The sequence below is a fragment of the Stylophora pistillata genome, chromosome 5 (genome assembly GCF_964205215.1).
Source record: "Stylophora pistillata chromosome 5, jaStyPist1.2, whole genome shotgun sequence".
NCBI lineage: Eukaryota > Metazoa > Cnidaria > Anthozoa > Scleractinia > Pocilloporidae > Stylophora > Stylophora pistillata.
In genome coordinates this window covers 19,357,844-19,378,977 of record NC_142523.1, presented here as the reverse complement: position 1 = coordinate 19,378,977, position 21,134 = coordinate 19,357,844, and the positions used below count along the sequence as shown (strand labels likewise).

Below are 21,134 nucleotides of genomic sequence, written 5' to 3'. Positions count from 1 at the left end.
CGGAATATTCTTTCCTCTCAGTGAATAACTTGAATTACGAAGAAAAAAAAAGTTAATTTAGATATCCAGGGTACATAGAAACAAATAAGCTCTTGAAAACTACCATTAGAGTTTTATAATGTCTTCCAGTATGTAAGGATGCTATCTTTGCTTTCTTTAACAGATCATCATAACTAGACAGTGAATCATTAAAAATAAATCGTAAAATACGTTTGTTCAAGGACTCTAAATCATCACAGTTAATCTCTATTGCCATAAAAATACCAAATAAGAGAGCAATATTGAAAGTGCGGTTGAATAAAAGCTTTATATAAACGCAGCATTACATTACTGGTAATAGTGTTTTTAAATCTCTTAAGAACACCAAATTGTTTATTAACCTTACCACACATCTGTGAGATGTGACAATTAAAGCTCAAATCCTTGTCGATAGTTACGTCCGATAATTCAATTGAATTCTTGACAGGAAAAGAAAATTCATATTCACTATTCGCACCAATCACCATTGCCTGATGCTTTTCTGGATTTACAATCATGCCATTTCGCTCGTACCAACTGTTAGCAATACCAAGTTCGTATTCCAGTCGTGTGTTTAGCGTTTTGAGGTCCTTGTCAGACGAGTACAACTGTTGATCATCGGCATAGGCATTCAAGTTTGCCTGCTTAATGTAATAGAATAAATCATTGATGTGAATGTTGAAAAATATGGGGCCAAGGACACTTGATTTGACACGATGATTTGGGAAAAGGTCTGAAGACAGAAGCGGAGCTCGTGAAACGAGTGTGCGAGTACATCAGAACTGACAAAGATAAAACTATTGTTGACCCAGATCCAGACAAGATTTACAGTCGCAGAAAAGAACGATTGAGCACCTTCACTGGCGTTAGCGGAGAAGAGGGTATTTCGGTGCAGTTTCCCGACAACGGTTGGGGCACTTTGCTCGAGAAAATGCCAGTGTTTACCAGAGTCGAAATGAATCGCCAAGATAGTTGTACACCGCCTAAAAAGCATCGCAGTTATTAAAGTGCTACTAAGACGAAATTTTGATGTTGTGTTTGTCACAAAGAATCATTTATATCAGGTCATTTAGGAAGATTGTAACTTAATATTTCATTGAAATGAAGATTTACACCCCACAAACTGGAAAAAATCAGCCCCGAAAAGTTGTTTTTTCGCGTCCGCCATCGTGAATTTACGTTCCAGTGAGCCTGCGGTATAGAGCTGCAGCTACGCGCTTTTGGCCTATTGTCTTTTTATAGTGACGTCATTTTCTTAACTTCTCATGTAGTAAATTCGCTATTGTCTTGCTCCTTTCTCCGTAAAAATATGTCTCGTTCACCTTCACCTTTCGTCTTCGAGCGAAAGTCATTACAGTTACAGCGAAGAAAGTGAACCAGAGAGCTTTCCTGAAAAGCCGTTGCTCGAAATAGGCAGATACGATGACTCTGTGGAGCCGGTTCCGACCGAAGAAGAAGCTGCAGTATATCTTGAGCAGCTTGCCTTGGAAGAGGAGGAAGAGCAGATTTTACTAAGTCGTTTTTCCGGGGAGGAAGACATCGGAGATTGGTATGTATTCCGTGTTATGAAATACAAAAGCTTCCACAATACGAATCGAGAGAATAAAAGGTATGATCTTATGTGTTTACATTTTTGCCTTCCTCTTACTGCAGTTGAAGAAGTGAGTTCAAAGTACTTTTGTGTATCTGACTAATTAATTAATTAGTCAGATACACAGATAAGTACAACTCAATGTCAGTCATTTTTATGGTGTACACAGAGCTTGAAATACAATGTTCTTTTTATATCAGGTTCAAATGTATACATCAAACTCTGCGAGGCACTTAACAACTCCTTCTTACTGAGGGGAATAAAACACCACTACAGCAAACAAACTGCCTTGAAGGTTACCAGTCTGCTGTGAACCAATTTGCACCCAAAATGTTAGCATTCTCATATCATGGAATTCTAAGCAGGTATTTTAAATGAAATAAATTACTTAATTAGAAAAATAAATCACAAAGCCACAAATGTTTCGTTCACAGATATTAGTTAATTCCATTCTAAATTAGTTTCAATATTTGCTTGTATTTTCAGGATAATTCTAGCTGCTCTCCACTTCAACTGGAACTAAAACAGAGATCAGCAAAAAGATTCCCAGCGCAAAACAAAACTTCGTGTTACCTATCCTAAGTTCAAAGAAGGAGAGGGAAGATTGAGGGAATGCCGTGTCAAACAAAATTATGGTATGACAAACTTTTTAAACGAAACGAGTGTGCGAGTACATCAGAACTGGTAAAGATAAAACTATTGTTGACCCAGCTTTTGAGTTTCTAAACCAAATTGGAAAAAAGAAATTCATAAGATGTGTAAGTGTGCTTTGTAAATTGCAACTAAGCATAATTTGCTGTTGCTGTAAATAATTATAAGTAATGTCACTGAATTTAGCGCAGGTAACTCACTCTTCCCAATATGTGCCAGAAGTCAAAAAAAGTGATCTCTAATAGATTTTCCGAGGTGTGATATTTCGCACAATCAGCGCATAAAATCGTGTCTGTTTATCGATAATTTATATTTTGGCCTCGCGTTTTTTTCGTAATTTTCTGGAAAACCAGAATTGCGTACAGTTTTTCCTTAAAATCTACCGATTTAGTGTGTAGTATAGACCATATATTCTAGGTGGAAACGATTACCAGCTACTTTTTAGTAATTTAGTCCTTGCTACCACAATACAAAGTCCTACAAGCGTGCGATGGCAGGCAATCGAAATCGGAGGAAAGAAATCTTATCACGCACTTCTGATATACTCGCTCCAAATTATCTCGTTACTCCCACCGACGCAGCCCCAAACAGTTTCTTTCGAAACTATCAGCCTTTATTCATAAAGTATACACTACTTACAACAATAAAATACAAATGTATCTCGTCAATCCTGACGTTTCGAGCGTTAGCCCTTCGCTCCGACGAAGGGCTAACGCTCGAAACGTCAGCTTTTGTAACGTTACGGTGGCCAATTTACCATTTCAACTTTGTTGATATATCCAAATTATATAGTGTAGGCTTTAAATTGGCGATACTAAAATATCAAACATCTTGTACATGAGAGCGAAAATGTATAACATAAGAAGAACCCATAAGAACCTAACGTTTTGCCGCTCCTTCTCCTTCATGCGAAGTTGTCTCGTTGAATGCCATTCTGTAGATGGCTCCTTTCTTCTCCATGTGCTAGGCAAAGAACCGGGTTTAAGTTGCCGACGCTGTGTCGGATCGAAAGCTCGAGTAAAATAATCTTCCTCGAAGTGCACCGAGCAAAATGACAAATTGAGCCCGTGGTTGTGGAAAGAAATTCTTCCTTTTCATTCGAACAAACCGGACCCATAGATCTCTCGTTCTGTCGGTTGGACTCGCATGCAAAGCCACTCCTGCCGCTTTGTTGGTGCGGTTGCTGCAGCCCTGAACAACACGACTTCCTACCATATTGAATTGAAAGATTTACGTACTTCGCTAAAACATAAACTCGCTGGAATCGTATAAGAAATTAGCCATGTGTCGGGTTTAACTTGAGAAAATGACGTCACCAGGTTTCCCTCGAAGTTTCTTGCGACCTACCCTCAGGCATTGGTAACCAGGTCGTAGGAACATGACGGATTAATGGCGGGCAAAAATTATAGACTATAATCGCGAAAATAAAAGGGTTTTCGCCATCGCACGAAGCTGAAATTTGGCAATAATGTTCCTAGGGATGTTAACTGTTAATTGAGCGGAAAAGAAAGGTATGTGAAAAGTTCATCATAGTAGCACTTTAAAACCAGTGTAAAAAGCTGCTGCATTTTGCTTAGCTGTCAAGTTCTCGAGCACAAATTGTTTCTTTGTAAGGTTTGTGATTTGCCGCTGAGCATTTTCTAATCGCAATTTTATGTGATTGAATTCCTGTTTTAATTCTTCAATTCTTTTATTTTTTTTGCGACGGTTTCCGTCAAATCACTGATAACATTCCTTTTCTGGAAAGATTATATTCTGATTCTCAACAACCCTAGTAGTCAAACCGATACTTACTTCCCCTTTTTCTTCCAAATCAAATTCCACAGCACTCTCAGCAGATGAATTCGATCAAGAAGCAGCGGAAATCGACGCCACTGGTTCGCGAACGTTTCTTTCTGTTGTTGGCTTCCTCTTGCGAGGCGACGTGCGAATCCAGGAAAATATCGAAGGTATGGCACCAGGTTTTGGACATATTTTCCTCGCAAGAGTCTTTTTTAGATCTCTATTTCTAAAATGTATGGAAGAGACCTTTGTTGAGTCGGACATTTTAAAGTCTTTTCCTTCGTCTCGCCTGAGGGCCTTTATCCATTTCTTCTTTAATCTATTATTTTTTCCTCAAGGAAATTGGAAGTACGAAACTTTCAACCTATGCTCTTCGCGATAGTCTTTTTTGGCGCATTCTGGAACGCAGCAGCGTGTAGGCATTCCTTCCTGTTATTAAACGTGTATTCTAAGCGGTGATTGACCCCAATTGAGTATTACTGTCTTCACACAAAAGAAAAACTTGACCTAAAACCACTATACATGCGCTATGTTCACGTCTGAGAGGCCTTTGTGGCCTCGTTTCCATGCAAAATCGTTACCAGTTCCGCGCGCCTTCAGCCATTATGAAAGTCGTGTATATAGTGAGTTGTTATAGCCTTCGAGCTCGAGGTATTCTCATAAAAGTTTGTTTTCTCAGTAAGCTTGTTTGTTTGAAAATACATGTCCTTGTTACTTTTTACCTCGTGCTTGCGTTTTTCTGCTGGAAATTCATTGTAGAGAAAGAGACACATATAGAGTAGAGTACCGAAGTCGTGACGTCACGTTACCATGGAGGCACTTTTGGAAGGTTCTAAACAAACTTATCAATATGGCGTCTTGAGTCGTGTAACGCAAAGTTCACTAAGTAAAATGGTTCAGTGCTTTGCTCCTGACTATATCACCAGTCAGAAAGGAAAACCTGTAGGTTTTACAGATTTCCTAAACACCCTGGTGAGTTTCAACGATGGATAAAACTTCTAAGGTAAGAATTATTTGCGATTCTCTCCACGCTTTATTGCTGACATCGCGTGATTGTCGAAGATTAAAAATTATCATAATCTTTTGACCTTAAATCGCTTTTAATGGTCTAGCTTTTGAAAAATATAATCTGAAGGTTCTTTATCGCAGTATAAAGTAATTTAAACGATCCTTTTAATTATTATTTTGAGGACGACAAGACAGAAAGCCAAGTTCATGACAGGACCGAAAATGCGTGCACTGTAAGTACCTCCCGTTGTCCCATACAAAGCCTTAGAAAACGCGTTTTCCGTCCTGTCATGTACCTCGCGTGTTTGCAGCTGCCATTTTCGTGGTAAATTGAAAGTCAATGGTCCCAAAAAGAATGCAGACAAAATTTTTCCAACGTCTGAAACACGAAAGCCTAAAGTAGCTAAAAAAGGAAAGTCACCTCCTAAGAATCAAGAGTCGATGTTGGTAAAAGAGATAGCAGAAATGCCCAATACCTCTGCTAGTGAACAAAGCTCTGAAACAGCCTGTTCATCAGCTGATACTTCAACTCAAGACGTTGTTCTGCAGATTGAACTAGAAACTTACGAGAGGAATTGCGAGCTTTTAAGTCGAGAGAAAAATATCAAAGACAGGTTTACTCTGTAGAAGCATTGAGTGATGAACTGATTTGTATAGAAACTGGCCTAACAAACAAAGAAGTATTCTAAATTGTTGTGAATTATATCAAAAGGTTTTCTCAAGATATCAATAAATTTTATGATGGCCGGAAAGTTGAGAAGATTTTGCTGGAAGATCAAGTGTCTATAACACTAATGAAAGTAAGACAAAACTATACTAACTTGCATTTGGCTGAACTTTTTAACTACAGCGCAGCAACCATCAGTAATATTGTGTTCACATTCTGTAACTGCAGTAACCGTAACCTCACAACGCCATGATGATAAAGACGATTTATTCGGTGCGAATGATGTTGACGGTATGTGGGTTGAAACTTTAAACAATAAATGAATACGAAATTACAACAATTGACTAGTAAAAGAGACGGGAAAGAAATTCACTGAACGAACTGAACAAACTTGAAATGACAATACTTACATTGTTACGATTTCTACGAAACTGATGGACGAATATAAACTGCCCAAAGGCGAAAATAAGATAAACTGGAGTGACTGCTCAAAGCGAACTACTGTATGACTAACGGAAGACTAAACTCTGAACTTGAGAAAAACTAATTTATGTATGCGAAAACGACTACCTAACTTTAAGTGCAATTAGCACCTATATTACGAAAGAAACTAATGAACGAAGATACGTGACATAGACACAACAGAAGCTAACTAACCAGCGAAAAAAATACTAACGAACGACGAGAAACAGCGACAACACACTTAGACATATCTTAGATTACAGTGACCGCACGAATGAAACCGACATTTTGCTCAGTTTAGATCAAGAGAAAGCTTTCGATCGCGTTAATCGCACCTTTCTGCAAAGCTTCTTACCCCGTTTTGGTTTTGGCCCGTCGTTTTGGTTTTGGCCCGTCCTTTTGTTTTTGGATCAACACTTTATATAATGGCGCCAAAATGCGTGTTATTGTTGATGAATGGCTAACCAATGCGATACCTTTACCTCGTGGGGTGAGACAAGGGGATTCCCTGTCTCCCCTGCTCTATGTTTTGTGCGTTGAAACTCTCGCATGCAAAATCCTAAATAATCCTGAGATCGAAGGCTTTCTCCTTCCGGGCGCACATGGTCTCTACTATAAAGTTAGAAATTATGCTGACGATACGACCTGTATAGTGAAATCTTATCGCTCTCTGCAAGTTCTTTTCAACATGATTAATATTTACGAGAGTGGCTCTGGGGCACGCCTTAATCTCACGAAAACAGAGGCCATGTGGTTGGGGGCGTGGCGTACGCGCGACGACCACTTGCACTTGGCCACTTGCACTTGGTCTCAAATGGATGACAAGAATTAAAATTCCAGGTGTTGTTTTCGGCCGCGATACTGAATTAGACAACTGGCAGCCAAAATTAGAGAAATTAGAAAAACATCTAAATTTATGGAAATCCCGCTCTCTTTCTCTTGTCGGCCGATCGCTCATCGTTAACACCCTCGGAATTAGCAAGCTCCTATATCTCTCTGCAATTTAATCTGGCCATTTGTCTGGGGCTGTCGAATTGAAACGGTTAGCCGAGCGTCCTGCCACCAATCTTTTAGCAATGGCGGTCTCGGCATTTTGAATTTCCTGATCAAAGGTAACTCTCTTATATTAACCTCGGTAATTTCCAATTTAGATGATCACGAATCAAAATCCTTTTATTTGGCCAGATATTTTCTAGGTTCTAGGCTTGCCTCCTGTCGCTCGGAGTGGAGTTCTCTTCGAGATAACTCCACCCCGAGTACAGAGATCTCGACGCCACATTATGAGAATGTTTTCTCGGCTCTCACCCCTCTACGTGGGATTCTCTCCTGCACGGAGTGCTGCGATTTTGAATTTTCTTCCAAGAAATGTTATCGAACTCTCTTGAAGGAAAACTCCACATCTCCAATTCTTCATCGCTTTTGGACACCCTTCCTTCCGATTGACTTTGATCTTGACAAATTTTGGAATTTAGTGCGAGATGACTTTTCTGAAAATCGTAAGAACAACATACTCTGGAAAATTGTACTTCGTGCTATTAAGGTCCGCGATTCGCTAAAAAATTGGGAAAGTATCGACTCAGGTAAGTGCGCCTTCTGTTCCCGTAAAGAAACTAGATCACTGTTTTCTCAATTGCCCCCGTGTGAAATCTGTATGGTCCTACTTTTCCCCTGTCATCTCCTCTATCCTTGAAACTAGCTTTCTCCCATCCTGTACCTATGTTTTCTTTTTTCGTTGGACCCCCGCTAGCCCAAAACAGAATCGTATTGCTCGCTTTCTAATTAAGACAGTTCTGTACAGCATCTGGAAATTTCGAAATAAATCTACCTTCCACAATGGGAATGACCCCCCTGAGGGTATAATTCGCTATGCCCTCAGTGAGACCAAAAACAGAATTGCGTGCGACTACTACCGACTCTCGTTATCTAACTTTAGAAACGCTTGGGAGTCCCCATCAATCTGTACAATTGATAGGGACTCCTATAGAATACTTTTATAAATAGGTTACCTTAAAGTGCTGCTACGACGAAATTTTGATGTTGTGTTTGTCAAAAAGAATCATTTATATCAGGTCATTAAGGAAGACTGTTACTTAATATTTCATTGAAATGAAGATTTTCACCCGACAAACTGGAAAAAATTAGCCCTAAAAAGTTGTTTTTTTGCGTCCGCCATCATAAATTTACGTTCCAGTGAGCCTGCGGTATAGAGCTGCGGCTACGCGCTTTTGGCCAATTGTTTTTGTCGTCACGTCATTTTCTTAACTTCTCACGTATTAAATTCGCTATTGTCTTTCTCCTTTCTCACTAAAAAATGTCTCATTCACCTTCACCTTCGTCTTTGAGCAAAATTTATTACAGTCACAGCGAAGAAAGTGAACCAGAGAGTTTTCCTGAAAAGCCTTTTCTCGAAATAGGCGGATACGATGACTCTGTGGAGCCGGTTCCGACCGAAGAAAAAGCTGCATTGCATCTTGAGAGCTTGCCTTGGAAGAGGAGAAAGAGCAGATTTTACTAGGTCGTTTTTCCGGGGAGGAAGACATCAGAGATTGGTATGTATTCCGTGTTATGAAATACAAAAGCTTTCACAATACGAATCGAGAGAATAAAACTGATCGAATGTGTTTACTGAGTCTCTATAGTTCTACTTCAAAGCAAACCGCTTCGAATTTGCAAAGTTCACCGTAAGCACACAGATATCAACAAGACGATCCAAGAACGTAAGTCGGGCTATAGGTAGACGTGCAGTTATGCATAAAATGTTTTTTCATCCCTGAAAGACACCAATTCTACAACAACACACTGTCACATATTTTTGGTGCAATACCCTAAAAGGTATCACAGGAGCTGCTGCTGTGGACCTTTTGAGGCTAAACAGCCTAAGGGGTACCAAGCTCACCTTTTTAACCCCTAAAAGGTACAACGAGCACCCCAGTCCTTTTTTTTAAGGAGTTCCCCTTCCCAAGAGTAATAAGTACATGCCAATTGATGCGTGTGTTAAAAAAGATATGTTATGAAATTTAAATCATAATGGTCTGAAAGCAAGGAAGTATATTTCATCGTGAAAACATTGTAAACACAGCATATCAGTTAGGACCTTCCCTGATTTTCTCTTTGAATTAATTAATGCAGATATCAGTAGTTCGGATTGTCTCACTCTTGTGCTGTTGTATAACTTTGAATTTGATTTTGTTTCTAAAATATATCTGTTGCAGTCTTCATTTTTGGAGCGGGTTCCAAATTATCATAACTATAAATTCGTCTGTGCTTTTGCATGTGTCTGATTTGGTGCAGGTCCATGTTAGATGTGCAAGACAAAAATTTCATTTCATAGTGAATAATACCTGTTTTAAGTTTCTTTGTAACAATTTTAGAAATAGCTTGTACTAATGATGGTATACCACTTATTTTTATTTGTTGTATTGCAGGTTCACAAGTATCTTCATAGGTCAAGGAGAACACGTACTTTGCTCTCACTGTTTGTTGAAAAATACAAGTAATACTTAACAGTAACTTGCAAGCCACAATCAAAACCCTGTATTTCCCCTGTACTTATTGAAAATTAAGTTTTCCAACTTTCTTTTTTGCATTGTTTAAACCACTGGACAACATCTCGTACATAGCTATGAGCTTTAATTTGGACTGATATCTCAGCTCCACAAATATTAAGACTCGTGTATAAATCTGCCCTTTTTAGATGCCTGTTGATGCCCATGTTACGATATAAATTATTTCCTCAGTCAGCTATGCAACATAGGGTTATGGAATTCTGATAACTACAAGACTTTGCTACTGAGTAACACATTGCATAAAGCCCTAAAGCAGAGCATTGCTTACAAGAGCAGTTGTGTTCTTCTCTCAAACAGTTCACTGCAGTTATTTTATATGTACTTATCTGCACTTCTCTGAGTTTATAATTGTCATTGAGGGAGTCTATAGTCTGGAAATACTGTACTAAGCCCTGAATAGATGGTACCTCTAATAGTACACACGTACCTGAGGGATGGCTTCTACCATATTCGCCTCTTCTATGAGAATCAAATATCTTACAACTCCCATTATCAGTACAATACATACTGACACTGTTTACATTCTAATGTCAGAATAAATGAAGAGTAATTTTGCGACACGAGTAATTCAAAAGCCCTCTCTGTAGACATACTGTACTGATATTCCTCAATTATTGAATCACAATAATGTAAATTACCAGTGTAGCTTTCACTTTACTTAAGCCGGTAAGTTTTCTCAGACAAAGCAATCATTGACAGTCATTCTGTTTGCATTAAATAAAACTTCCCTTTACATCAATCATAACAGTGTTGAATACAATTAATTACCCATCTCAAAAATTTGTACCAGGTATGTGCTCCTTTTATCTTATTAGAAATCAGAGTAATCAAACTCATAGTAACACATTGTTTTCCAGCATTTTCATCGAAGTACATAATATCACCTTGACTATATGGTGCCTTGATTGTTAGAATAGGATCAATACCATGTTTTGGAGACCCAAAATTTGTTTCAATGTCATTGTACACATTCAGTGTAGCCCAATGACCTCTGTGGCTTGCATTCTTGTGCACACTTGATGATGTATTACAGCTATACAAGGATAGATATTTGCTCAGAGTCTCTACAACTCAACAATTTTCGATTCAGTGTTGCCTGTTTCGAAAGCCACTTCTTTCTCATCTTTTGTACAAACTTAATACTGTCATTACTGCTCGTTTTTCTGACTCTGCATTTGACGTAGCAATACATTTTTGATGAGATAAGAATGTTTTTAAGAATTCCCCCGCACATCAGTTTCTTAATTTATTTGTTTTTACGTGAAAGCTTTACTAGTTTTTTTACTGGCATTCTGCTATGCTCACGATCGAATCGTCTTCGCACATGGTACTCACCACTGTTAATATCACAACGATTAACAAACACCGCATGATGAGATCTGAATTCTTTTGCATATTCTATTTCTTTTGCAACATCATTTTGTTGAGCACACAACGCCGATTCGTCACACTTTTGTTCTATGCATGGCGCTACTTTGTCCAAATTATACATCATCACATTTATTTGACACCGCGTTATTTTGTACCAAACAAACATTCCTGCAGAACAAAAACGTGAATTTAAAATTCGCAAAAAAGCGACATAACTAATGAAACGAACTGAAAAATAACAGCGGATAATATACTCTGTTTGAGCAAAAGCATAACAAATGTAAGCTTAATAATCACGATAGAGGACACATAAATGTAACAATTATGTTTATCCTCACTGATGAAAGTCCAACATGGCATCTTTGTTGTCGTTTCCCAGGATTTGATCACGAGGCACCTTGCATTTATCCTGACGCTGTGTCGGACCGAAAGCTCGAATCAAACAATTTTCCTCGAAGTGCACCGAGCAAATCACAAATTAAGCCTGTGGTTGTGGAAAGGAATTCTTCCTTTTGATTCTAACAAACCGGACGCACAGATCTCTCGTTCTGTATGTTGGACTCGCATGCAAAGCCACTCTTGCCGCATTGTTGGTGCGGTTGCTGCAGCCCTGAACAACACAACGACTTCCTACCATATTGAGTTGAAAGATTTACGTACTTTGCTAAAACATAAACTCGCTGGAATTGTCTAAGAAATTAGCCATGTGTCGGGTTTGACTTGGGAAAACAACGTCACCAGGTTTCCTGCGAAGTTTCTTGCGACCTGCCCTCAGGCATTGGTAACCAGATCGTAGGAATAATGGTGGAATAATGACGGATTAATGGTAGGCGAAAATTATAGATTATAATCGCGAAAATAATAGGGTTTTCGCCATCGCCCGAAGCTGAAATTTGGTAATAATGTTGATGGGGATGTTAACTGCTAATTGAGCGGAAAAGAAAGGTGTGTCAAAATTTCATCGTAGTAGCACTTTAAGCTTTAGTTAACATTAGATCAAATTAACTTGGAATTATTTGTAACTTAAAATTAGTATTAAACAATCCTAGCATTACATTAATATTAGTCTACATTAGCCCTAGCCATACCAATATTATAGATTAAGCTTATATTAATATTAGACCTAACTATTTTGGAATTATTTATAACCTTACATTAATATTAGGGATATTTAATACTCGTAAATATTTAAGAACTTTTGAACTTTGGAACTTTGGACTGTTTATTAATAATTAGTTGGGGCCAAGCCCATGTGCATTAGCACTTTTATTTTGTAACTTATGTGGTTTGTTAGGAATAAAACCCTCTCAAAACTTAAAATATATATATATATATATCATTAAGCAGCAAAAAATCATTATCCACCTACCTTCTTGTAAACTATACCAGTCAAAGAAGCTTCAACATGAACCGCCATTGGAAACGTGGCACAACTACCTTGGTGAGTGACAATCGTTTGAATAAAACAGCTCACACAGAAAAGTGTTGAATAAACAAGAAACATTTCCACTTTGACGGGGGAATTAGAGGACATCACCGCAGTCTCGGTCAGGAGAAAGCTTAGTAGAACAGGCTGAGTCATCGCGCAAAATGTCTCTAAATTTGCTAGTTGTACAATCAGAGCCATTAAGTATTTGTCGACAGCTCGTAGGACTGCGTTTCTCAAACGAGGTTCAGAACTTTGGACTCTTCCAATTTTGATTTCTTATTTCTATTTTAATTTCAGTTTTTCAGGCAAAGATTTCGTGCTTTCAACATCTAAGGAAGGGATATCGGTCTCGTCTAGAGGTCGCTTCTTTCCTTTTTCGATAACACTCGATAAAAAGCCAAACGTAAATCTGCTACAGATTGTAGGTCCTTCTTCAAATTCCGCTCCCAGCTTTTCGCACTTCATATGTGGATTGTGTCTTGTTTGGTATCAAGTTCACTTCTGACTGCTTTGTTTTGTCAGGGTTGATGTTGCTAGTAATGATATCATTGATATCTTTGCTGTAGTTGTTCACCAAGTTACCTTTCGTGACTTAACCTGAAGATAAAAAGATCTATTACTTATCAAAGACTTCGCACGTACCCTCTTTGCAAAACAAGGGCGCATTTCAGAAAAGGCCTTACAGTTTAGGATTACAAATGAGAGAACTTGAAGTCAGTTCTAGTTTAGGGAGTAGTATTTTGAATCAAGAGAGAATGCATTATCCTTCTCTTTTTGAACTTAGTACAGGTGGGGAATCCTTTCCTCAAACCGCGAATAAATCAAACCACTCAAGATTTTAGCTTCCAATTGCTTTTACATTTTAACTTTCCGGAGACAATTTTAAAATTATCGCGTAAAAGTTACCTATCCATTTACTATTTGCGCAGCAATCAGCTTTAATTTGTAGTACCATAGGATTCTGTTGTGAAGTAGGTTGAAAAGGTCATCTTTTAATTCACACTCTAATGAGGAAATGTCTGTGCAGGACTATATGGCTAATGATATGAGGGGAAAAGGGTTTTTCAACCAGGTCGAATGGGTTGTTACTTTCTGCGCTCCAGAAACATCTTCCTTATCATTCAATGCGAAAACTTTTTTGAAGTCGAAAAAAATTATATTTATTGCGATATCCTTTTTGTAATAATATTTTACTTAATGTACATAATTCTTAAAGTAGGTTGTAATTTTTATTTTTGAATATTTTTCTGTGGGCTTTCTAGAAAGTAGCTTGCAGCTAAGTGTGGTGCCACATTAAATAAAGAACTACTACTACAGGGGCGCAAATCTACAAGAGCTAACGTTGATTTATCAATGTATGTCGCCAGAATGAATTAGGTGGTCGTCTGTTGGTCATCATTAAACCACCTAGTCTCCTGAAATGTGGTGGTTACTTAAAAGTGCCTTGGAAATCTGATTGGAAGTTTTCTTTTTAGTGTTGCTTTCTCGTTATCTGGGAAATTTGCGCAATTTAATGAAAAAGAAACTGTGCCATTTCTGAATATTTCACACTCTTTAGAGCCAATCAGATTGCAAGGATCACCAAAAATGGCTGTTAGAAGAATCTGTAACTAAGGGGTGTGATACCAGTTTTATGTGTTCTGTGTGGTATATGCTAAAACAACTGATAACCTCAGTGTCGGTGAAAGTGGTGGATATTTTACCTAGCTGTTTCGTGGCTAAGTAAATATCGCTATTATTGTTTACGCAAAACGAGTCTGGTTTGTGGACCCAGGGAATTTAGAATTATTTTTATTACAATTTGCCGCATAAATCACGTTTTGCACTTTTTATGGAATGCTGGAGTAACGCAAGTATTTGAATGCTCACGTTATGTTTATGCAGAACTTCTAGCTGACGATATATAGAGGAGAGGTCAGTCAACCAGATGGATATTTCACCTTACGTACATTTAGATAGTGGAAAGGCAGTGTAAACCTATGACAGAAGTACAAAGTTTCTGGGGGTAGCCACGACTGGTGCGACGCTTACACTTATTTGTAGCGTGATGATTCAGAAGAAATTGAGTTTATCATTTCTACTCCCTGATATGGACTGAAGAATATTCTGACCTATTCAGTTCTTTTTTTCTCGATGTGAAGCGTAATTCAAACTCCGCTAACAAAATTTATTTGGGAGAGGGATGCATCAATCGAGTATTTGGAAAATTGACTAAATTTGGTAACGCTAGCATCAACCAGTTAATGAAAAACATTTTTATTTAACCGGTTTCTGCTTTTTAAAACTGAAAATATACAGTAAAGCAAGGCTTCTTTGTATTAACATTCTAGTTCACTGAGAACAAACATTGTTTAAATAAAAAGAAAAATGAACATACACTGTATCCATATGGTTAGCAATGGAAGGTCTTACAACAGATTCCTAGTCTGTGCAACAAAACTGTAACAGCATTGAATTGTATTTCAATTTTCCAAAATATGACACATTAGTTGAATCATAATTTCTCGCGCTATTCTCCTTTGCGGCAGTGCTGGTTCGCTATTGGTGGTCGCTGGTCATCGCGTCACAGTTTGCAAATTAAAGATGATCTGGTTTAGGCAACCTTTCTAAGACCGCTGAGAATTCTTCAAACTGACTAAATGGGTATTTCAAGTAGTTCTCCTGTTTGGCCACTGACTTCATATGACGGCATGAGCAGGGCGCATGTTCATGTGGGTATGAGGGCAACATTCTTGGCGAAAATCCAGCCTGCCAGGTAAACCGTGGAAGATATGGGCCGTGGAAAGCTGGGTAAAACAGATTTTCAGGATGATACGATGGCAGTGGAGGTGGAGGCCGAAACTGGGCAAACTGGTTTGGCCGGCTGGTTCGATGGACATCATTTGAGACTTTCGCTTGTTTCCGTAACTTGGCCCGACGATTTTGGAACCATAACTGAAAATATGAAGGTAAATAGTCGTTAGTAACTTGTGTCATGCGGCTGGACAGAAGGCTAATGGTTTTGTTAATATGAGTTAAATACCTAATAAACATATACAAAACCAGAATCAAAGGAAAGTGTGAATAAGTGTGGATACATTGCGCTTGAATGAGTTTTGAAGATAATTGAATTCCAATGGACGACTCCCGGATACAGTTGAGACTTCTTGGTATTATTTTGAACTGCTGGGGTGATTTTGAGCGAATAGTCAGAGTTCACATTTCAGCTATCGGTCAGTACAAAATACAGACTGCAAACCGGTTACGAAATGCAGACTAGGTACAAAATGCAGACTGCAGACTGGGTATAGAATGCAGACTAGAAATTTTGAAAATTGTTATTTCTTCTGATACGTGACAACATATGTCATCTTATAACTTACCGAGTGTCACGCAATCGCCTTTTTGGCAATCACTTTCATGATCATTTGCACTATTTCGGAATATTCCTTGCCCGTTTCTACGCATATTTTGTTTTTAACAAAGTGGCCACTGAATTCTGTTTTTAAAAAACTGGCCACAATCGTTCTAAAATAGAATTTCAAAGCCATCGTATACTAAAAGAGAAAAGACAGCTTTTATATGTGTTGACTCTTCACCTTTTAAACCGGTATGAGTATACTTTCAATTTGTTGACAAAAATGTTGACTTAGATCTAAACTGTTCCTTCGACTTCGTATACGTTCAGGGGTGTACACACAATAATTTTCACAGATTATTGTCTTCGTAGTCACCAAACAGACGAGAGAGGTAAAACCATCAGAAAAGTAAACAATTAACCAATCACGAAAACAACGCTTCTCTTTCCCTATAAAACTTTCCAGGTTCCTCATTTTAGCGATATATAACGATATAAATACTGACGGCTCGCAGTGAAAGAATGAAGGCTTGAAACTGTATTTAAGAACGATTGTGACCTGGACGCTTTGTTAAAAACAAAACATACCCGGGAACGGCGAGGAATATTCCACAATAATGCAAATGATGGCGAAAGATGATCGCGGAAAAGCGATTGTACTAAGCGTCTTCACTCACAGTTACACCTTTAGGCTTTCAAATAGCTTTAAATCGGTTACGCATGTGCTAACTCCGACGAGTATTTTAACTAAAATCGAAACTCCTTCGAAGAAAGGTCGAATTAATTTTAACGTCGCAGCATTACTTTGGAAATGTGATAAAGGCGTCCCCGTATAATTTCAGAAGGTCGCTATCAACATTGATCTGCCGTCAACATATCGATTGGTTTACATATGAGTGAGTGACATTTCCATGTTCTGCCCCATTCTAATAGTCGCTTACACGCTTCGCGTACCCACGACTAAAAAGGACTCGTAGCTTTGCCAAGATGTTTATAGAAATACAGCTGTTTCGAGAACAGTCTCCAAAGGATATTTGGTACTTAATGAATTTTTAATAAGTGGAATAAAAAACTAAATTCATCAAACCTGCAATGCCTCATCCCTACAACGACAATTTTTGATATTTCCCGGTATTCCTAAGATCAAGCACTTGTGACCTGAAAACTACTCTTTATGCCTTTCGGTGGGGTTTTCGTTTGTACTTTTACACTTTTTTCTGACAACCGCTCTCGAAACAGCTGTATACTTGTATAAAATGTTCCGAAATTTTTCGGAAGAGATTGAATTGCATAAAGAAAAAGCCTTTAACCCGGTAACCAAAAAGATAAGTTAAAAAATCTTACCCGTATATTCCTTGTAGTGAGTCCAAGTTTTTGTACTAATTCGTTTTCGTCCTCTTGTATCAAATATGGTCTCTGTGCAAACACTCTCTCCATTTCCCAGATTTCCAGAGGTGAAAACGTGGTTCGTTGTTTCCTTGTCATCTTTGGCCGCGCGGGGGTTGGACTGCATTGGTTTGTATCGCTGTCCACGTCAGTGCTCAGGTTGTCGGTGTCAACGCTCGGCAAGTGCTCGTGGTTTTTACGGCTGTCCTCTTTGAAGCTCCCTCTATCGCTTTCGGTAGTTGAGTTATCATTAGCTGAAACGAGACAAAAGATCAAAGAATGACTTCATTCACTAATGGCTAAATATGTAAACATTTTAGAAAATAACTATATGCATCAAGCTTCTGAAACCTAAGTCTCGAAGCAAGGCCTGGAGGTTATCATTTAGATATTTTATTCAACGTACAACTACAGAACATGGTTAATCCGAGAATCTAGAATTAATCTGCAAACCTCATCGTTTGTGTGTTGTACACTTTCCGTGTAAGTTGAGCACTTAAGGCCACGTATTACCGGGAGATGGTATTCTCTTGGTTTTCCGAGGAAACTGATTTAGTCGTATTTCTTTCATTGAAGATTGGAAGAAAATGATTATCCAAAGTCGTTATTTTCCTTGGACACTTAAATGACTGGAAATACAATCAGGAAAATCCCTGAACTTTCTCTCTTTTTCTCGTAAATAGCATTTATCAAAACTTAAAGCGAAATCGTTGAGAAATAGACTAAAACATTTAAGATATAAGGAACGCAACTTACCAGGAAGCAGCGAATATGACGAAGAATGAAAGGAGCTGCCTTCACACCCCAAAATCCGGGATATGGAAAAGGAAAGTGGTTGAGTGGAGACCGGTTCAAGCATAGGTCTGTGTGGAGGCAGACTGGCTGAAGGCTTTCGAGATGAAGGAGCCACGGACGAAGAGTTCAGCGGAACACAAATTGAAATATCCACATGCGAAGCCATCGTTAACAGACAAAAACACAGGATGCGTCTTCTGTATTGATCTGAGTAATTTGAATGCAGCTTTGCGGAGTTGTTACTTATATAGAGGTGTAGCTGTCAAGTAACAAGATTAAAGGCGGCCGATTTTTTTTGCGTCTTAGAGGCACTGTCCTCACCTTTCGGCCTGTTTGTGTCTTTCGGAAACCGACAAAAAGAGTGTGCGTTCCGAAGTTTTACGAGGCCGCTCTTATCGTGCAAGCCGGAACATTAAAAAGCGCTTCCGCGCGCTAACCTCAGTCGATTCCCGATTACTCAAACCCAGCCCTACTTCGAACGAAATTCGATCACTTGTAGAGATCTGTAACCGTTACCTTTTTCCTCGAACCCAAGATCAACGGTGTCTCATGGTAATTTCAAGTATTTTTCATTTCCTCTTACGCCATTTCTAAACAACTGTACTTTAGATAACTCCAGCGATGTTTTTTAATAAGTGAAATAAAAGTGAAATCTGCACAGTAGTTTAAGGGAGTCAATAACTGAAAAACACTTTTATCACACTAACAATATTTTTACTACATGTGTTGGAAATAACATCCGCAGTAGACCCTTGTTCTTATCTTTGCTGTTGCTTGTAAAATGGCCGCTACCTTACAAAGGTATCTACAACAATTGACCTTTAGAATCGCCTCGTGGAGTTGAGATCAAAAATTTCGAAAATCGTCAATCGTGTTTCTCTAAAACGAACCTACTCTGCGGTAACATTGTTGGCTCGATTTCTTTGTATTACAAGGTAGGGAAAGAGGGGAGAGACTAATCTTTGCTGGTCGCGGGTAAATGCGACGGTGCATGGGTGAACCCACTTTGACGGTTTTCCTTTTATCGGCTATCACTTTTGAGGTTTGAGGCAGAGTTGTTTTTCAACTCTTTTAGGGTCGTGATCTCACTGCGTGACAAATTGTTCAGCGTAGCCGTGAAACGGACAAATGACTAGCGTAAGAGAGAATGAGCGAGCCGTCGGATAAGATTATTATATTCAGGTAACATGCCGTTAAGAAACATAAACAGTGGTAAAGCATTCCATATGATAAACCAGTTTTTAGCCACCTCGAGTTTTCTCGGTCACCTCAAGGGCATAAAGTATTTGACACCTGTTGTTCTTTCTATGTTTAAATTTGCTGTGTGGTTAAAACTTATAATGGTTCATTTTGAGACAACAGCGAAGAAACCTGAAGGTGGCTAAGGGTATGTTTAGTCTAATTTGCTGATAAAGAGAGAGCGCGTGAAAATTTTGGCACCGACAATCAGTGAACTTCAGCGCAACATTTATTTACATTTATTTTTTTTTCTCAAGTATGGAAGAAATGTGTACGTTAGGATCACAAATCAGGCAGATTATAAACATTCCTCTGACAACAACTACATGTCGGTGTTTATACATTCTCAGTGCAATTTTCACACAACCGAATATTGCAGATTGTTTGTGGCTCAAACGTTTCGTTCCATCCGTTTTACTTCAATTACTTGTTTCTCATTTTGGCAGACATTACAGCACTGAGCTACGCTATTGATTTCAGTCAGACGCTCCGCTCTTAAACGTTTTCAACCAGCCATTAATCCAACGTTACTAGAGCTTTTACTGCGTACGGAGAGAGCGCAGCGAGGTCCGTGTAGATCGCTAACGCCTTATTCTTTTCCTCTGTTCATTGTTCTTGTTGTAATAGTGCTAAATATAGTAAAAATTTCGCGTGCGCTTTCTTTGTGTCATTTCGTAACGTTACGTAACGTAGCATGTATTTAACCGTATTGTTCATCGTAGTTTGTGCATTTCTGTCCAGTAAGTTCCACTGTATTGGTCATTGCTTCGTGCAGCTATTTCGCCACTAGGCAGGGAATCAACAATATCGCAACAAATTTTTAACTGTGTCGTTTCGCCCCTTTTGTTTGTCTCCTCGATCTATGCCGGCCGCCGTTATCGGTTATTACAATTAAACGTTCCGAAACCCGTGTTGATAATTGTGTTAGAGTTGTCTCTCCTTATTAATTAATTAAAGGGCAGTTATAGTCCGTATAAAAACGACCACGCCAGTATTTCCCAATACAGCTCAAGCAAGCGATGTTACTATGTACTTTATCATAACATTCGGGAAAACCTCTTTAATCTTAATTTTTTGGCTTTCGCGAACAAAAATATACGGCTTATGACCGCGTCCGTGTAAATGGTCCGTATGGCAAATCCAGACCAAGTAAGAACGAATCAGAGCGCTCAGATTTACCTCAAGACAGTCCTGCCTTATACGACTTTCATAATGGCGGGTGTAGCGCGAGGCCTGGTGAGAATAGCATGAAAACGAGGTCACAAAGGCCTCAAAATTTCACTTTCCTCCTCGAGTTGCTTACGCGATGATTCTTTCAAAGCGATTTTTCTTACGGAAGATAATATTCCAGGCGCTTCTCTACTTGGACGAAAGCCTGAAGTGCTGAAAAACACAGAACTACGTTTGTGGCTTAAGTGCCACGATACATGCATACATACACAAATGATACTTTATTTCGACTCTAATTTTTAGAGTAGCTCTGTTGAGCTAATATCTTCAAGAAAGAAAAATACACAAGTCTTTCAAATTATAAATGGAACTACTACCAATACAATAATAAGAAAAAAATTGCTACTAAAAGTTCATTTTCCTTATGGCTATCTAAAAATCCTTAAATGATGTGATTGTTCTCCCGCTATCCGGGAGTGAATTCCAAGTTTTTGCTGCTTGATATCGGATGCACTCAAGACCATATTTTGTTGTTTTTGGTATAGGTAGAGTCGGAATATTCTTTCCTCTCAGTGAATAACTTGAATTACGAAGAAAAAAAAGTTAATTTAGATATCCAGGATACATAGCAACAAATAAGCTCTTGAAAACTACCATTAGAG

General features: G+C 38.6%; 1 long non-coding RNA gene across 1 annotated transcript; it reads right to left on the bottom strand.

The window, feature by feature from the left end:
- Window positions 1-14,785: 14,785 nt before the first annotated feature.
- Window positions 14,786-16,728, bottom strand: LOC148730691 (uncharacterized). The gene is made up of 2 exons (XR_016001895.1): window positions 15,908-16,728; window positions 14,786-15,479 (listed from the first exon to the last, which is right to left on the bottom strand). It is a non-coding gene; the product is annotated as an uncharacterized LOC148730691 (long non-coding RNA).
- Window positions 16,729-21,134: the final 4,406 nt, after the last annotated feature.